Raw genomic sequence first — 17,362 nt, 5'->3', positions numbered from 1 at the left:
ACCCCACAAAATACAGGCTTTTCATGCCTCGGTACACAATTCTCTACAATTCCTTCTTTCCCAGCCCTCATCCATTTGGCAACTAGCACTCATATGTTAAGACTCCACTAAACCATCCTTTTCATTCAACAAACATCAATTCAACATCTACTATGAGTCAGAGACAACATTAGACACTGATACACAACAGTGAACAAAACAACGTTCCATTGTTCATTGAATCCACAGTCTAAATGCGAAAACTGACAAGAAAACAATGCAATATAATAGAAGTACAGGCAGGATGCTGCTGAAGCACTCAGGAGAGGTTTCTAAGCCAGTCTAGGGAGATCTGAGAAGTTTCCTGGAAACAGTAAAATATAAGTTGAGATCTGAAGGATAATAATAACAGCTAACACTTGCATAGCATTTGCTGTGTATCAGGCCCCGTTGTAAGCATTTCACATACATATTGAACTCTCACAAAAGCCCTTAAGGTCCTGTCACATCCCTGTGTGTTGGTTTAGAAGCCAAGACAGAATTAGACATGCAAGAGACTCATGGGGGGAAACACCTATAGAATAAAAGGGAGAGTGCAGGAAGAGGTAGGAATGCAGGTGTGACACCTCTGAAAGAAGAGAGAAAAGGAGGATTTGAGAGGAAGACTGTTAAACTGAAGTACAACCCTGAGAAAGTCTCAGCCTGGACATGTGGAGTCCGGAAGCAAAGACTGCCCAGTAGAGTCCCATACTGGCAAAACTGGTTGGAACTTTCCGTCTCACCCCCAAACTTCCATTGAGAGGAGAGGAGTTGAAGATTGAGTTCAATCACCAATGGCCAATGATTTAAATCAATCATGCCTATGTAATGAAGCCTCCTTAAAAACCCAAAAAAAAAACAGCGTTCAAAGAGCTTCCAGGTTGGTGAACACTTGGAGATTCTGGGAGGGTAGCACGCTCAGAGAGGGCATGGAAGCTCAACACCCTTTCCCCATAACTTATCCTATGCATCTCTTAAATTTGGCTGTTCCTGAGTTATATCCTTTTATAATAAACCAGGAATCTAGTAAGTAAAATATTTCTGTGAGCCGCTCTAGCAAAGTAGTCAAATCCAAGGAGGGGGTGGTTGGAACCTCCAAATTATAGTCAGTCAGAAGCACCTGAGCTTGCAACTGGTGTCTGAAGTGGAAGAGGAACAGGAAGTCTTGTAGGAGTGAACCTTTAGCCTGCAAATCTGATGCTACCTCCTGGTAGACAGTGTCAGAATTGAGTTGAAATGTAGCACACCCAGCTGGTGTCATGGAGAATTGCTTGTTGGTGAGGGAGAACTCTCTCCCCACAACGTTGTAATTGGGTTCAGACTAAGCACGAGGGGAGTAAAATTGGAGAAGCCAATGAAGAGGAAAAGATAGTGGATTGGGACATTGATTGCTCTCTCTGCCTCTCTTCTGTCTCTCCTTTTCCTCTCTATCCACCTCCCCATTCTGCCCTTCACCACCAAGCTTTCTGCCTCTCTCCAATCTGAGAGCACTGTGTTCTCTTGCCAGCTGCCTCTGTTCTCCCCAAATGGCATTCTCTGGTGCACTGTAGTAACAGACAAGGCTTCACCCTGACTGTTTATTGACCAGAAGGATAATTTCCTGATGCCAGTCAAAGATGAAAATCCATTAGGGAGAAGCGTAGACCCCAAAGACTCCCTGTGTTTTACTATTCAACCATCGCATACCTACCTACCATGTTTTCCCGAAAATAAGACCTAGCTGAACAATAAGCTCTAATACGTCTTTTGGAGCAAAAAGTATTGTAAAATAAGACTGGGTCTTATATTACTGTAAAATAAGAGTGGGTTTATATTAATTTTTGCTCCAAAAGACGCATTAGAGCTGTGTGGGGACAGAGCCAGGAGTGCAGTTTCCAGGCTCTCGGCCTCATATGGAAAGGTGCTGGCTCAGGTAGTAAGTGGCCATCAACTGTGATTTGATGGCCATCAGCTGTGGTTAGTTGGCCGTCAGCTGTAACCAGTGAGCCATTGGCCACTAATATAACTGCTGTGGCTACGCTAGCAGAAAAATGGGGGCTAGCAAGAAGATGTTGGCTGAGCTAGGAAGTGTGGATTGCGAGAGGTGGATGCCGCCAGCGAGAATATAGTGGTATGACTCCCCCATCTATGGCTCCGTGGGTGTTCCTTTTTGGCCTCACCATATCCTGCATTCTTATGTGGGGAGCAGGACCAGAGACCCTGCCTGACACCATGCATGACAAGCTGATTGTTCAGCGAGGTCTTATTTTCAGAGAAACATGGTAGCAGCAAGAAGACTATATTTACAGAAGAGATATGCTAGGCCAGGCAGAATCCCAAAACATTGGCCAAACATAAACACGAATTAAATACCTAAAGATGCCTTGACTATTTCAAATATCAAACCCAAAGCGGCCTGCTTATTTTTGCAACCATTCATCTGCAAAAGCTGTGTAATCACTTATGTTTCTGCCTTTGATGCAAGACATTTAATACTTATACTACTTCTTGATTTATCAATTCTACAAGTAGATATTCTCAACTGACTTCCTTTTAGAGCAAATGAGAATTTAGCTTTCTTATACTACATTGTCAGTCTCTTTCCTTATCATCCATATGGTGCTACCTGGTTAATTTATTTTAAGGAGTTTGAAACTGAACCTAGAAAACACCTTCAGAATCACAATGAGTAAGTTAAGATCTTCTGCTGTTTACTTCATGCCTGACCCCCATCTTGGTCTTCATCATTGATTGAAGCTGCCCTCCCAGAAAGATCTTGAAAGCTAAAACTGCCCTCTCTGACCACAGCCCCCTCGTATCTTTAGGGCCCTTCCCTTCCTTCCCTCACTTCTCCACTATCTTTCCTTTCACTGCCTTTCCTCAGCCTCTCTCTATTATTGCAGGCCTCTCATGTCTTCATTTACCTCCTTATTCAGCCTGGGTCCTACACTCGGCCACTTGGGGGTGCTTTACTGGAATCTCAAAACCTCTCTTGTACATATTCTCTAGTTGCCAGCTGCCAAGTGGTGCTAGAGAAAGTCAAGAAAACAAGTTAGTTATTTCCACAACAACTTGATCATACCCTGTCGCAGCTGGATTTTCACTGTTAACGTTTTGCCAACAATACCTGTTCCAAGTATTTTCCAACATTCTCAATTTCCCAACTTCATGTTCATCTGTCTCTCCTTCCACAGATGAGTTCACATCTTGCCTCCCTGCCAAAATCCAGGTCAGCTCAACCTCCATCCTCCTCACTGACAAACCAATGCCTGGATACTCTAATTCATACCCAACATTTGCCAATCATTTCAGGGGGTTCCAGGTTCCCTAAGGGTAGCTCTGCTCTACATGTCTCTATATTGTCCTCTATGCTGCTGCTTGTCTTTCCTTCTCCCTATGACCATGCTACCCAGCCACCCATAAAATGACAATCCTCTTACCCTGTACGGCCAAAATACTCACAGAGCATAAACATAGGGCCCTTATTGTCTAGCCACGCACGTGTTCTCCAACCCCTCATACTCTACCTTCCATTCCCATACTTTCTGGAAGCTCTCTCAGAGCTCACCAAGGACCTAGGAACCAATTAATTTCCAAGGCTTCTTATGTCTCCTTTTCAGACCTAACTGCAATATTTAGCACTTCCTTTTTTCTAGTGATTTTATCTAATTATCAGACTCCAACCTGGTCTTGGGTGAAGGAGGAGATTGCTTTCAGATTATGCCATGTCGTTGTTGGGTGGAACCTGTCCATGGCTCCCTGTCACCCACAGGATAAAGTCAAAACTCCCCAGCTTGCTACATAGTAATAGTGAACCGTAATATAGAACTTAGCTTGTGCCAGGCACTGTTCAAAGCATCTCTCTCTCTCTCTCTCTCTCTCTCTCTCTCTCTCTCTCTCTCTCACACACACACACACACACACACACACACACACACACACGTGATCCTCACACAACAACTTCATGAGTTACGTGCAATTATTATGCCCATTTTTCAAATGAGGAAACTGAGGCACAGATTAATGCAAAAATTAAGTGAATTATCCAAGGTCAAACAGATAATGAGTAGTATGGACAAGATCAAATCCAAGGTGTCTCCCTGAAGAAGCCTGTATCTAACTACTATACAACACTTCCTCTCCCCTGAAAGCCCTTTCATGGTCTGGCCCTGGCCTACTCTTCTAACCTCAGCTCCTGCCTCTCACAGTCAGAAGCCACCATCTGATATTTCTGACTACTCAGTTTTGAGAACATGTTCCTCCCCTGACTTCTGAGACACTCCGCTTTCCTGCTTCTGCTTCTGTCACAGCACCCCTTTCCTTTCTCCCCTCCACTCCTCCTCCCTCTCCTATACCCTAAATGCAAAGATTCCCCAATGTATTGTCCCAGAATTCTTCCCTGTCTGCTCCTCACTCTCTCCTTGGCAATCTCTTCCCCCCTTAAGGCTTCAACCTGTACCTCCACACAGCTGCTCAAATCTATATCCCCGGACCTGACCATCTTCTGAGGTTCTCTCCTGTATTTCTAATTTTCTTAGGTATTCTCCAGCCAGATGTTTAACCAGATATTCAGTACATCCAAGATAGAACCCATCATCTTTTCTCCTAAAACTGCTTCTCTTCCAGTATTCCCAATTCCTGTCTGTATTACGGTGTTTCCCCGAAAATAAGACCTAATCGGAAAATAAGCCCTAGCATGATTTTTCAGGATGACATCCCCTGAACATAAGCCCTAATGCATCTTTTGGAGCAAAAATTAATATAAGACCCAGTCTTATGTTCGGGGAAACACGGTACTTTTTTTTTTTTTTTTTGCTTTTTTAAAGTTAAATTTATTGGGGGTGATACTGGTTAAGAAGATTATGTAAGTTTCAAGTGTACAATATGATAATACTGCATCTGTCCAATGCATTGTTGCACATCACCCAAAATTTAATCTCCTTCTGTCACCATAGATTTGACACCCTTTACCCTCTTCAACCTCCCCCCACCACCGTACTGTTGTCTATGTCAATGAGTTTTTTGTTTGTTTGTTTGATTTGTTCATTCATTTGTTGCTTTCTGTTTTATATTCCACATGTGAGTGAAATCGTATGATATTTGTCCTTTTCTTTCTGACTTATTTCACTTAGCATGATACTCTCAAGATCCATCCATGTTGTCGGAAATGGCAGTATTTCATCTTTTCTTATGGCTAAGTAGCATTTCATTGTATATATGCATCACATCTTCTTTATCCAAACATCCATCAAAGGACACTTGGGTTGTTTCCATGTCTTGGCTACTGTGAATAGTGCTACAATGAACATATGGGTACATATATCTTTACAAATGAATGTTTTCAAATTTGGGGGGTATATACCCAGAAGAGGGATTGCTGGGTCACATTCCTAGAATTGGTAATAGAATTGGTAATTCTATTCCTAATTTTTTTAAGAACTGCCATACTGTTTTCCATAGTGTCTGTAACAATTTACATTCCCACCAACAGTGTACAAGGGTTCCTTTTTCTCCACAACCTCTCCAACACTTGTTACTGCTTGTCTTGTCGATAATGCATTACTTTTCAGTCTTAAGGCTCTGACATTTTTTTCTTTGCCCCATGCATTCCCTCAAAAAACCATGGCCGTAGAGCCTGGCTCTATAGTCTCTAGAGCACCTGTCCCCTACTCTTCATTCCTATGGTTCCATTGTTCAAGCCTTCAACACTCAGTACCTCTGACCTGACCTATCGTAGAAGGCTTCTCACTACCCCACAGTGTCAGTCCCTTCCCCTCCACAAAGTCTGGTTAATTTTCTTAAATCACAGCTCTGTTGATGTCACTACCTGAAAGGCATCTAACCTATTAAATAAAACCTAACTCTAAAACATTCGTTGGGTATATATGGCCCTCCATGATTGGGCTTCAATCTTAACTCTCCCTCCTCCTACTCACACAGCCTATGTTCTATTGAAACCACAAGCCTTGCTGCTCTCCTTTTATTTATGCTCTGCTTTTTCCATGCTCCAGGTCTGTGCTCTCACCATTCCCTTTTTCTTAAATGCCCTTATTGCTCATCTTTGCATGTCAAATATTACCTGTCGTGGAAGGCTCAGCCAATGACACTTCCTCCCTATAAAGCCTTCTCTGAATCATCAACCAGCAGGTCTGCTCTCCCATAACAATCTATTCATCCCTCTTCCATGTAACTCCTCTTTCCAACTAGACTGGTACCCTGAGGCAGTTCTATGACTAATTCATCTTTGTAACTGACACAACACCTCATTCATGACTTTGGTCCAGTATATAATTGAATTGAATACACAATGGCCACTTCTGGAAGAGCCTGTTTGTTTACAACACATATTCAGAAAACAGTATCTTTGCACCCAATTGGTTGACTACAGTTACTGTTTTATTCCCTTTTCTCTTTCTGGAAGGTAGCAACTACAATATAGTACATAATAAGTGTTTTTACAGACTCTTTCCTTCTCTATATTTAAAAAGTGTCTAACTTCACAAAGACACATGAAAGCAAGTGTAAGCCAAGTTTGAGCTCATTCAATCTGACCATCTGCCTGGTACCTGGATGCAAAGCCTTTGACCCATCTTTGGCTCCTCCACTTTCCTCACTCTTCAAATTCAACCATTTTCCAAACGCTGCAGATTCTTTAATATTGTCTCTCACATCTCTGCTCTTCCTTACATTCCACTTGGTTTTTACCTTCACTCTCCTCAGTTCATCCAACACTGCTGGATTAACGTTTCTCAAGCCCAGCCTCAGTCACATCATTCCCCTTCAGCAGTCCCCAGTGGCCCACCAAATGAAGTCTAAACACCTCACCAGATGATTCCAGACCCTGCACCTATAGTCCAACTCACAGATGTCTGCTTGCAATCAAGTTGGGTAACTCACTGCTTCTCAAACCTGCCACTGTATTCCTGCCTCTGGGGTTTTGTTCTTGCTATTTCCTCTGCTTGTTCACTGAAACAAACCTTTGTTAAACACCAACTCTGTACCAAACCCTGGGTAAGTGCTGAGGATAGAAAGATGAGTAGAACCTAGTGCCTTTCCTTAAGGAACTCACATAATTACTGGGGGATATAAAAATAGAAATAAATTACTAAGCAAATGTAGAAAGGACAACGAGAAAGTGCCTATTTTTGCCTAAGGTGTCATGGAAGAGGTAACATTACAGGTGAGCAGAAGCTCAGCACACTAAGTAGAAGGAAGGAAAGCATACCTCAGGTAGCAGGAACAGGATGTGAGAAGGCACAGAGGTTAGTAAAGTTATAGGCCATTGAGTAGCAAGAGGCAATGCTGGAAACACAGGTAGGGGCCTGATCAAGAAAACCTTTAGATAGCATACTAAAGAATAGATTGTATCCTGTGTTTTGTCATTCATATGTTCAATCAACATTTATTGAGCACCCACTATGTACCAGGCACTTTGTTAGGTGCTGACCCCTCACACACTGCTGGTGAGAATACAAAAATGTTGTCATTGCTTCAGAACTTTGCAAACATTATGTTTAGTGAAAAAAGTTGCAAAAGACCACATATTGTATGATTCAATTTATATGAAATGAACAGAAGAGGCAATCTATAGAGACAGAAAGTAGGTGAGTGGTTGCCTAGGGCTGGGTTGGGGCAGTGGAGGAATATTAGGGAGGGGAGCGTGACGGCTAAAGGGTAAGGGAATTCTTTTTGGGATAATAAAAATGTTCTAAAATTGATTGTGGTGATGGTCACAGAACTCTGAATATACTAAGAGTTACTGAATTGTATACTTTAAATGAGTGAGTTATATATGTCAATTCTATCTTAATAAAACTTTTAAGTAAGTAAAATAAATAAGACATAATAAATATGTGAGAAGAGGATATGCACCTTGGAAAAAAGCAAAAGAGCAGAATGAGGGGATCAAGAGGGCTCAAGGGTGGGACTGTTTGCAACATTAAATATTGTGGTCAGAGTAGGCCTCATTGAGAAAACAACATCTCAGCAAAGACATGCAGGAGGTGAAAGAGTAGATCACACAGTGGGGATAAGGAGGAAGGCAAGAATTTGGAATATATAAGAGGCAGATGCCCTAAGATCTAGTGATTGGATGGGAGAGTCCTAAGATGAGTCCCAGTTTCAAATCCCTGAGATGCAAGGATGGTTCAACATGCACAAATCAATAAATGTGACACAGCACGTTAATCTGATTAAAGTTAAAAACCATATGATCATCTCAATAGATGCAGAAAAAAGCATTTGACAAAATTCAACATCCTTTCATGATGAAAGCTCTCAACAAATTGAGTATAGAAGAAATATACTTCAACATAATAAAGACCATGTATGACAAGCCCACAGCTAACATCACACTCAATGGTAAAAGATTGAAAGCTTTTCCTCTAAGATTAAAAACAAAACAAGGGTGCCCACTCTTACCACTCCTATTCAACATAGTATTGGAATTCCTAGCCAAAGCAGTCAGGCAAGAAAAAGAAATAAAAGGCATCCAAATTGGAAATGTAGAAGTAAAACTGTCTCTGTTTGCAGATGATATGATCTTATGTATAGAAAATCCTAAAGACTCCATCAAAAACTGTTAGAACTAGTAAATGAATTCAGTGAAGCTGCAGGATAAAAAAACCAATATACAAAAATCAGTTGCATTTCTATACAATAACAACAAACTATCTAAAAAAAAATAAAGAAAACAATCCCATTTACAATAGCATCAAAAACAATAAAATTCATGGGAATTAAACTTAACCAAGGAGGTGAAAGATCTGTACACTGAAAACTACAATATTTTGATGAAAGAAATTGTAGAAAATACAAACAAATCTTAAGATATTCTGTGTTCATGGATCAGAAGAACTAATATTGTTAAAATGTCCATACTATACAAACCCATCTATAGAGTCAATGCAATCCCTATCAAAATTCCCATGACATTTTTCACAGAAATGGAAAAAACAATCTAAAATTCTTATGGAACCTGAGTAAAAAGAACAAAGCTGGAGGCAATTCTGAGAACAAAGAACAAAGCTAGAGGCATCACACGTCCTGATGTGAAACTATACTACAAAGGTATAGTAATCAAAATGGTATAATATTGGCATAAAAACAGACACAGAGAACAATGGAACAGAATCAACAGCCCAGAAATAAACCCACACATATATGTTCAATTAATAATTGAGAAAGGATATAAGACAGTCAATGGGGAAAAGATAGTCTCTTCAGTAAATGGTGTTGGGATATTTACATATAAAACAAGGAAATTGGATCCTATTTTCACCACCCACAAAAATTAACTCAAAATGGACTAAAGACTTAAATGTAAAACCTGAAACCACAAAATTCCTAGAAGAAAACAGGGAAAAATTCTTTGGCATTAGTCTTGGCAACAAATTTTTGGATATGACACCAAAAGCTCAAGCAATAAAAGCAAAAATAAGTGGGGCTTAAAAGAACAAAAGAGATTCTGCACATCAAAAGATACAATCAACAAAATGAAAAAGCAATCTACAGAATGGGAGAAAATACCTGCAAACCACATATTTGATAAGGAGTTAATATCCAAAATAAAGAACTCATACAACTCAATAGAAACAAACAAACAAAACAATAGAATTTTAAAAATGGGCAGGCGCAAGACATGTCTTTGGAAGAAGAGAGAAGGGGAAGGTTTTTTATTATGTAGATTGCAACTTCTTTCTATGGCAGATGATGAGGGCCTATGTGACAGCTTACTTTATGGTGCTCAACCAGAAAATTCCATACTGGTTGATTAAGATAATGTTTCTGAGAGAGGATGACATTGCAGTTAGATCAGGTATCAGATCTAAGTTTGGTATCATGGGCTTTTAGCACAAGTGATGCCATTTTGGGCCTGTGGTTTTTTTTCTTTAATGAAGTAGAAGTTTATTAACATGTATATGTCAACATAAGAAACATCCAAACATCTATATAATTTTTATACAAGTTTATTTGAGCCAAAATTGAATTAAGGAATAAATGTAAGGAAGAGTACATGAGGGTGGGAGAAAGCAAGGTGGGGATTGGATTACAAGATAGTAAACAAAATTATGTGCTCTCTTGAGGGTGATTATTTCAAAGGTGTTTTAACCTAGATGCACAAAAACAATGGACAGGGCTTGCTTAAGGCAAAAATCAACCTTTTACTAAAAAGTTGTATGCCTGGGGCATGACTACCCACTGTGACCCGCCCAATTAGAAATTTATGATCAGAAGATAAAGTACACACAGCCAACCAAACAAAAACCCAATGGCAAATACTTTAAAAAAAAAATGGCAGAGGACCTGAATATAGATTTTTTTTTCCCAAAGAAGACAAACAAGTGACCAACAGGTACTTAAAGAGATGCTCAACATCACTGATCATCAGGGAAATGCAAATCAAAACCACAATAAAATATCAGCGATCACACCTGAAGATAAGTGTAGGTGAGAATGCGGGGAGACGAGGATGCACCCATATCATCAGTCCCCAGGCAGAACAACTAGAACAACCTGAAGGATGTTGGGAGAAGGAAAGGTTTCTAAAGCCTGGGAGAAGCCCCCAAGAGATGAACAATACTGAGGGCTGGGCGCAGCTTAGCAGGTGTCTTCCCTCAGCCACTTCCTTGGGCTAGAGATGCTCAGGTCCAAACATGACTCTGTGTTTCCCTTGAGCCTTTTCTTTACCAACAGTATAGTCTTGGCCCACTAGTGCTGGAATTATCAGCATGAAGTATAAAGGGCATCTGACCATCCCCCACCCTGAGATTCCCTTCCTGCTCTCCCCACTTAGGAGTGATTTCTTCTCCCAGGGATTGTTATTTATTTTTGTGGATGGGGCAATGTAAGTATGGGGGGGGGGGGGGAAGGAAAGAAAGATATAAAAATAATTCTATTAGCACTTATAAACAGCATTTTTTATTCTCTCTCCTCTCTCATCACTTTTATTTTCTATTTCTTTTTGTACTTCTATTTGCATTTTAATAACTTTATTGTATATGGGTCTTTTACCGTAGGTTACCTCAGACTCTTTTTGAAGATGCTACATTTGTCCAAGAATAAAATTTAACAGATTCTCTATCTCAGCCTCACTCCAAAAGCTGACTCAATCCCTCTGTCAAGAGGGAAAAAAATTAGCAAATACTCTGGCAGCTGATGCCTTGCACTGCCATTTGTTTTAATATCACACTTCATTTCACATCAGTATATAGGATTCCACAAAGAGAAAGGAAAAATGTTACCTGAAGAATTCTTGTTTGGGATTTCAAATATTTGTTTAGCTTCCTTTGGATTGTACTTCCTCTCCGTTCACTACAAGATTAGAAATGTAACAAGTGGGAAGGAATGGTGGAACTATTAAACCACTGTTTATGGCCACGTGGGGAAAGAAAAAAAAAGGAAGGAAGGAAGGAAGGAAGAAGGAAAGAAGGAAGAAAAGAAAAGAAAAACTTTCACCACTCCCATTGCAAAGAGCTTGCGCACAGTGGGAGATGGGGGTGAGGTTAAGGCAGGACCCAAACGAGACTACAGAGCTTCAGCAACACAATTTCCGTGGCTTAATTAAAAAAGGCCCCTTTTGCTTACCCAAAGTTTCACAAACTTACACCACAGCTATCAGCACTAACTAAGAAAGAGCTGATTTTCCCCACTGCCAAGAATCCCAATTTACGAAGCATACCCAGGGGGTTCTTTTTGTAAATATAAAATCATTCCCAACTTCTAAACAATACTTTCCCAAATTCCAAAGGAGTGAAAGTCAAAAAATCAGAGAAAACAATGGTGATGAATTTCTTTCAGGAATCAAAGTTGAAAGATCTTTTAAGAAAATAAAAAACTCGGGGGCAACCTGTTAGGTCAGTTGGTTAGAGCGCGGTGCTCTCAACAAGGTTGCTGGTTCGAGCCCCACATGGACCACTGTGAGCTGCGCCCTCCACAATTAGATTGAAACAACTACTTGACTTGGGCTAATGGGTCCTGGAAAAACACACTTAAAATAAACAAAAGTTTAAAAAGAAAAGAAAAAACTATAATCATGACCTCTCCAAACAGACAGACTTTATCTCCTGTCCAACACCACACACACACACACACACACACACACACACACATCATTTGCTCAGAAAGAGTCCAGTCTGGAGACTTGAGAGGACTTCATGAATCCCCCACTAGGCAGCACCCCCTTTCTTTCCCCCATGCTGGCCACCCATGCTCCCACCTTCTGTACTGCTTTCAAAATACCTTCCTTTTGTGGGAAGAGTCCAGGCTGCTCCACTCTCTATTGCTCTCTTTTTCTCTCTATTTCTCACCAGTGTCTTCCTTGCTCAGCTGGAGAATCAGATGTTACAGCCAAAATAAAAAGCAGGAAGAAAAGAGTTGCCCTTGTCAACCAGAGCCAGAGAGTTTCCAGTGCCCTTCAGCCCCCACCCTCTGATTTAAGTTGGAATACTAGTATGCAAAGCCCCTGCTGGCATTAGGAAGGGGAGAGAAGACAGGCTAATTTTAACCTGTCAACCACAGATCAGCTGCTATAAACTGGGGCTCTTGCTGTCACACCTTTCCAAAAGAGCTGCACTTGCTTCATGTCTTGGGTCCTGCAGCCAGCTTAGTCAACAACAGCTTTACTGAGACATAATTCACATACCATACTATACAAATTGACCTTAAACAAACAGATTGCCAGATATTTCTCTAGCAACATAGGCTTATTTGGGAACAATGAAGAATTGCAATTCAGGACATGAAGTCTAATGGCAAAACAAGTGCAAGTCCAGAGAAACAAACAAGAGGACCGCTCTTTTATGGAAGGGCTGTTGTAAACAGTCCAGTGGAGGAAACTGAAAGTTCGAAGTATAGTGACTTTTCACTGACTGAATTATGGCAGGCAGTCTCCTAGTGGTTGAGCTGTTACTGGACAAGGAGAAATCTTCCTTCTTCTGAGGTAGTAATGTAGTATCGCTTCCTGTTGAAGATGCAAGGTAAGTCTCTTCCTGTTGGGATCAGTAGTGTGTGTTGGGTGACATGTGTGAGTTCTCTCTTCTAGCTTCCTGAGGTTTGTGTTTATTAATTTTCACACAACTCACCTTTCCAAAGTGTACAATTCAGTGGGTTTTAGTATATTCACAGAATACGTAGTTTCAGAATACTTTCAGCACCCCCAGAAAGAAACCCCATAGTCCTTAGCAGTCACCATTCTCCCCTCCCCCTACCCCCTGGCAACCACTAATCTACTTTCTATGGCTACAGATTGCCTGTTCTGGACATTTCACATGTGACTAACTGGCTTCTTTCACTTAGTATGTTTTCAAGGTTCATCCATATTGTAGCATATTATCAGTATGCAATATTGTGATTTATAAGAAATATGTATGTGGTCATTTGGATGAATGGGCTATGGAAGAAACCTTAGAGGATATTACAGCAGTAACTCAAACTCAACTTTTCAAACTGAAGTAATGATGAGTCACTGTAATCTGATCCTCTTTATTTTCATGTTATTTCCTATCCCTACATGTATTCAACAAACACTCAACAAATTTAATGAGTGCCCACTAGGTACTAGACAACCCCCTTCCATCCAGTTGCCCAAGCCTAAAACCTGGGAAATCATCCTAGACCACTTTCTCATTCCCTACATCTAATTGATATTAAGTCTATCTCAACTAATCCCCTCCATCTCCACTTTACTGCCTTAGTTCAGGCCACGAATCCTTGTCAGCTGGATCCCAGCAAAAATTTCCTGGGATTTCTCTACCTCTGATTGCTCTCTCCCCTTCTATTTGCCCTCCACAGGGCTCCAGAGATATTTATAAAACACGACTTTGATTATGTTTCTCCCCTGCTTAAAAAAAGCCTTGCAAGACTCCCCACTGTCTTCAGTAAATCCAAATTCCTGTGGAAGAACAAGGTTTGATGTTGTGTTTTGATATGAACCTGCAATCCTTTATTTTAAGCAGTCTGCAAGGAGAAAGCTAGACCCAAAGAGTATGTAGTTTTATGACTACCAAGAGTCTCTCAAGAGAACCTATACAATATGTATATTAGCAAGTTACTAATCAAAAATCTGGTGTGTTAATTGATAGCTTAGGTGAAAAAATTCAATTTCATATATTGAATTTATTATATAGATTAAAGAACAATTGCAAAAAAAATAAAAAAATAAAAAAAGAACAATTGCAATGTACTATAACATATGTGTTATCAGCTTTGTGGTCATCATTTGCTTTGTAGTTAAAAGAAACATTTCTATGAGATTAAACTAAAACTTTGTCATTAAACATATATAAAGGTACTCTTTATTACTTTTTAGTAGTTTATGATAACAAGAGACAGAACGTATCATAATTAAACTTAAATATGACATTGGCCCCACCTAGATAGTCTCCCTTTGTTTATTATGTTCTTGTGTCAACAGAACACATTCTCTAATCTTCTCTTTTCTTATTGAGAAGGAAAATAACTAGCACAAGAGTACTGCAAATTTCCAATGTACTTGTTTCAACAAGATTATTTACTCCCAAGGCTTCTCATGAAATATTAACATGATCAATATTTTATTTTAATTTAACCCAAGCAGAATAAAAATGGAAGATGAATAATTTTTATTTCCATACTCCTTAGCTTGGCATGCAATGCTCTGGCCATGGCTTGCAGTTTCCTGAAAGTGCCATGCCACTTACACTTGTGTGACTGTGGTCCCTGTGCCAATCTTATTCAAGTCTTCAGGAAAATGCTGGTGCCCAAAAACACTTGCATTATAAATGCATCTATAACACTTCATTACACTTTGTGATTTGTGTCTATTGCCCCTACTGGACTATAACTTTCTCAGAAGCAGAAATCATGTCATTAATTTTTTTCTCTCCAGAGCCCAGCTAAGTGCCCAACACAAATGTTCATTAATTGTGGAATAAGTGAATGAGTTAAAAGATGACTGAAAGAACCATATCTTTACAGAATAGATAATCTTTTCACATGCTAAAAACATCCATAATAACAATAGGAGTTGCACTGGAAGGGAAGTCCATTGGGTAAGAGTCTAAGTTTGCAAAGAACTTAGGGAGAGAGACCTAGGGCTGATAGATTACTTAAAGAGGATGCTCGTAGACATAAGTAGTAAATGTAAAGAGGATGGTAAAAAGTGTAAGACTTGAAGGACAAAGGGGTTTTGCACCTACTAAGTGGATGAAGCACAAGGGGAAACCAACTGAATGGCAATACTGCCTCTTAGTGGCACTTGGGATAAAAGCCTCTATAGCAGAGCACTTTTACAGAATAGCTTTCTCACATTGAGTGGTTCTGGGCCAAGAATTCTGCTAGGCACCTCTTATTTTATCTCATTTAACCCTCACAACAACCCCTTGTAGACACACAGTATGTAGCTTGGGGGTTAAACTCTGGAGCCAAGCTGTCTGACTTTCCTACTTACTACCGTGTTTCCCCGAAAAATAAGCCCTAACCGGAAAATAAGCCCTGGCATGATTTTTCAGGATGACATCCCCTGAACATAAGCCCATATGCGTCTTTTGGAGCAAAAATTAATATAAGACCCAGTCTTAATTTCTGGGGAACATGGTAGCTGTGTGACCTTGGACAGATTACTTCAGTTCTCTGCATATTTCCCTATCTGTAAAATAGGGATAATATTTGTACCTACCACACAGGGTTCTTATGAGGAATAAATTCTTAAAATGGTACTTGACAGCATAATAAATGTTAGCCTTTATTATTCCTTTTTTCCTGATGAGAAAATTAATGTTAAATAAATCGAGCATACCGTAGTAATTCAATTAATATAACTTCCTTTGCTTTCTCCCCTTATGTTTTAGCTCTTTAAGGTGTTATTCTCCGTAGTGTTCCTGAAACTTAAATAGGGGACTCCCAAATAGCACAAAGAAGTCAGTTCTTAAAGGCAGCAATGAGGAAGTTGAGAAACCTCCTTTAAAAAGTCCAAGGGGATGTGGTTCTGGAAAAGAGAGCTCTACAGGGCCCTCTTGTTAGTTTTATTATAGTGAAGACCTTCCCAGCAATGAAATTCACCTTACCTAAAACAGGATGCATAGGGATTGTGAAAATCAACTAAGATTTGTGCAGGAAGCCAGATTTCTGGGAATATTCAAAATAAGTGTGATCTGCCCAGAGCCCATCTTTTACCATGTTGCCCATAGGAGCTGAGGGACTATAATCATTTTCAAGAATAGGCTAATAATAACTTACTACAGACTATTCTCTCCTTGCTCTCCTACTATTATTGTAAAAACAAAATTCATGAAAATGATGGGTTTCAAGTGACACAATACGAATGGGATTACTATCAGACTGTCCATCCCACTCCACACTTGCAATGAGGTGTATCTTTACCAGGTAAGACTGACTGACAGATCTGTACATCAATAGCAAACAGGCTCCTTTCATACTTGCAAAGCTCCCATGATTCTGTAAGCTACCTCTAATTCAAATTTTAGTATTCCTGGGTGTTCTATTTGAGAGACTGAATATACAAACAATGGCCAGACCATATATAAAAACAGAACACTGACCCACAACCTGCAAAAGCCTACCCAGAAAACCAACTGCTTTATCTATAATAAACAGCCCAGGAAGCCAGCTTGCTATAAATCAGACCGCTGTCTCTAGTGATAGTCCAGAAAGCCAAACAATAACCTCTGTAACAACTGGTCCCAAATGGCCAGCACTTGATTAATAACTAGCAGCTTCTCTAATTTTTGTCCCCACTTCCAACTTAGGGCCAAACGGAGAAGGTCAAATATGAACCCCTAACCAAATCTCATGGACGCCCTGCTGCTAGTTAGACCACCTACAGCTTCCCCAAGCAAACAGTCTTGAACTAGGTCACACCTGAAACCTTTCCCTTTTTCTGCCGTAAAGCTTTCCCACTCCTATGCCTGCCTTTGAGTCTTCTGCCAAAACGCAAGTGACGGTGGCTGACTCCCTTGCTATATAACAAACTCTGAATAAATACCCTTTGCTTTTCTCATTTGATGAGAAATATTTCTACATAGTAATGGACCTAGTAATACCATGAAGAAATAAATTCCAAACCCTCTTAAAAAGATACCGGTTTACACTGTTTAAATGTGTTATTTCTAAAACATTCAAAATTAGCGAACATCGTTTATACTTCATCTTCATATGCTCAAGAGTTCATCTTTCCACAGATCTTCGTGGAATCGGCGCAGCCTCCTTTGGCCCACCTGAGCAGTGGACCCTCAGTCGGAGAGGGTGAGCAGAGACCCCCGGGAGAGCCTCCCGCGCCAAGCTTTTAAATCCCCAATTGGGAACTACAATTCCCAGTGACCCCTGCAGACGATGGGTCACGGCCACGTTGCGCCTGCGCAGTGTCGAA

This window comes from Rhinolophus ferrumequinum, chromosome 10 (assembly GCF_004115265.2).
Source record: "Rhinolophus ferrumequinum isolate MPI-CBG mRhiFer1 chromosome 10, mRhiFer1_v1.p, whole genome shotgun sequence".
In the NCBI taxonomy this organism is placed as follows: Eukaryota; Metazoa; Chordata; class Mammalia; order Chiroptera; family Rhinolophidae; genus Rhinolophus; species Rhinolophus ferrumequinum.
The sequence above is the reverse complement of the archived record's forward strand: the minus strand, read 5'-3'. Positions refer to the sequence as shown.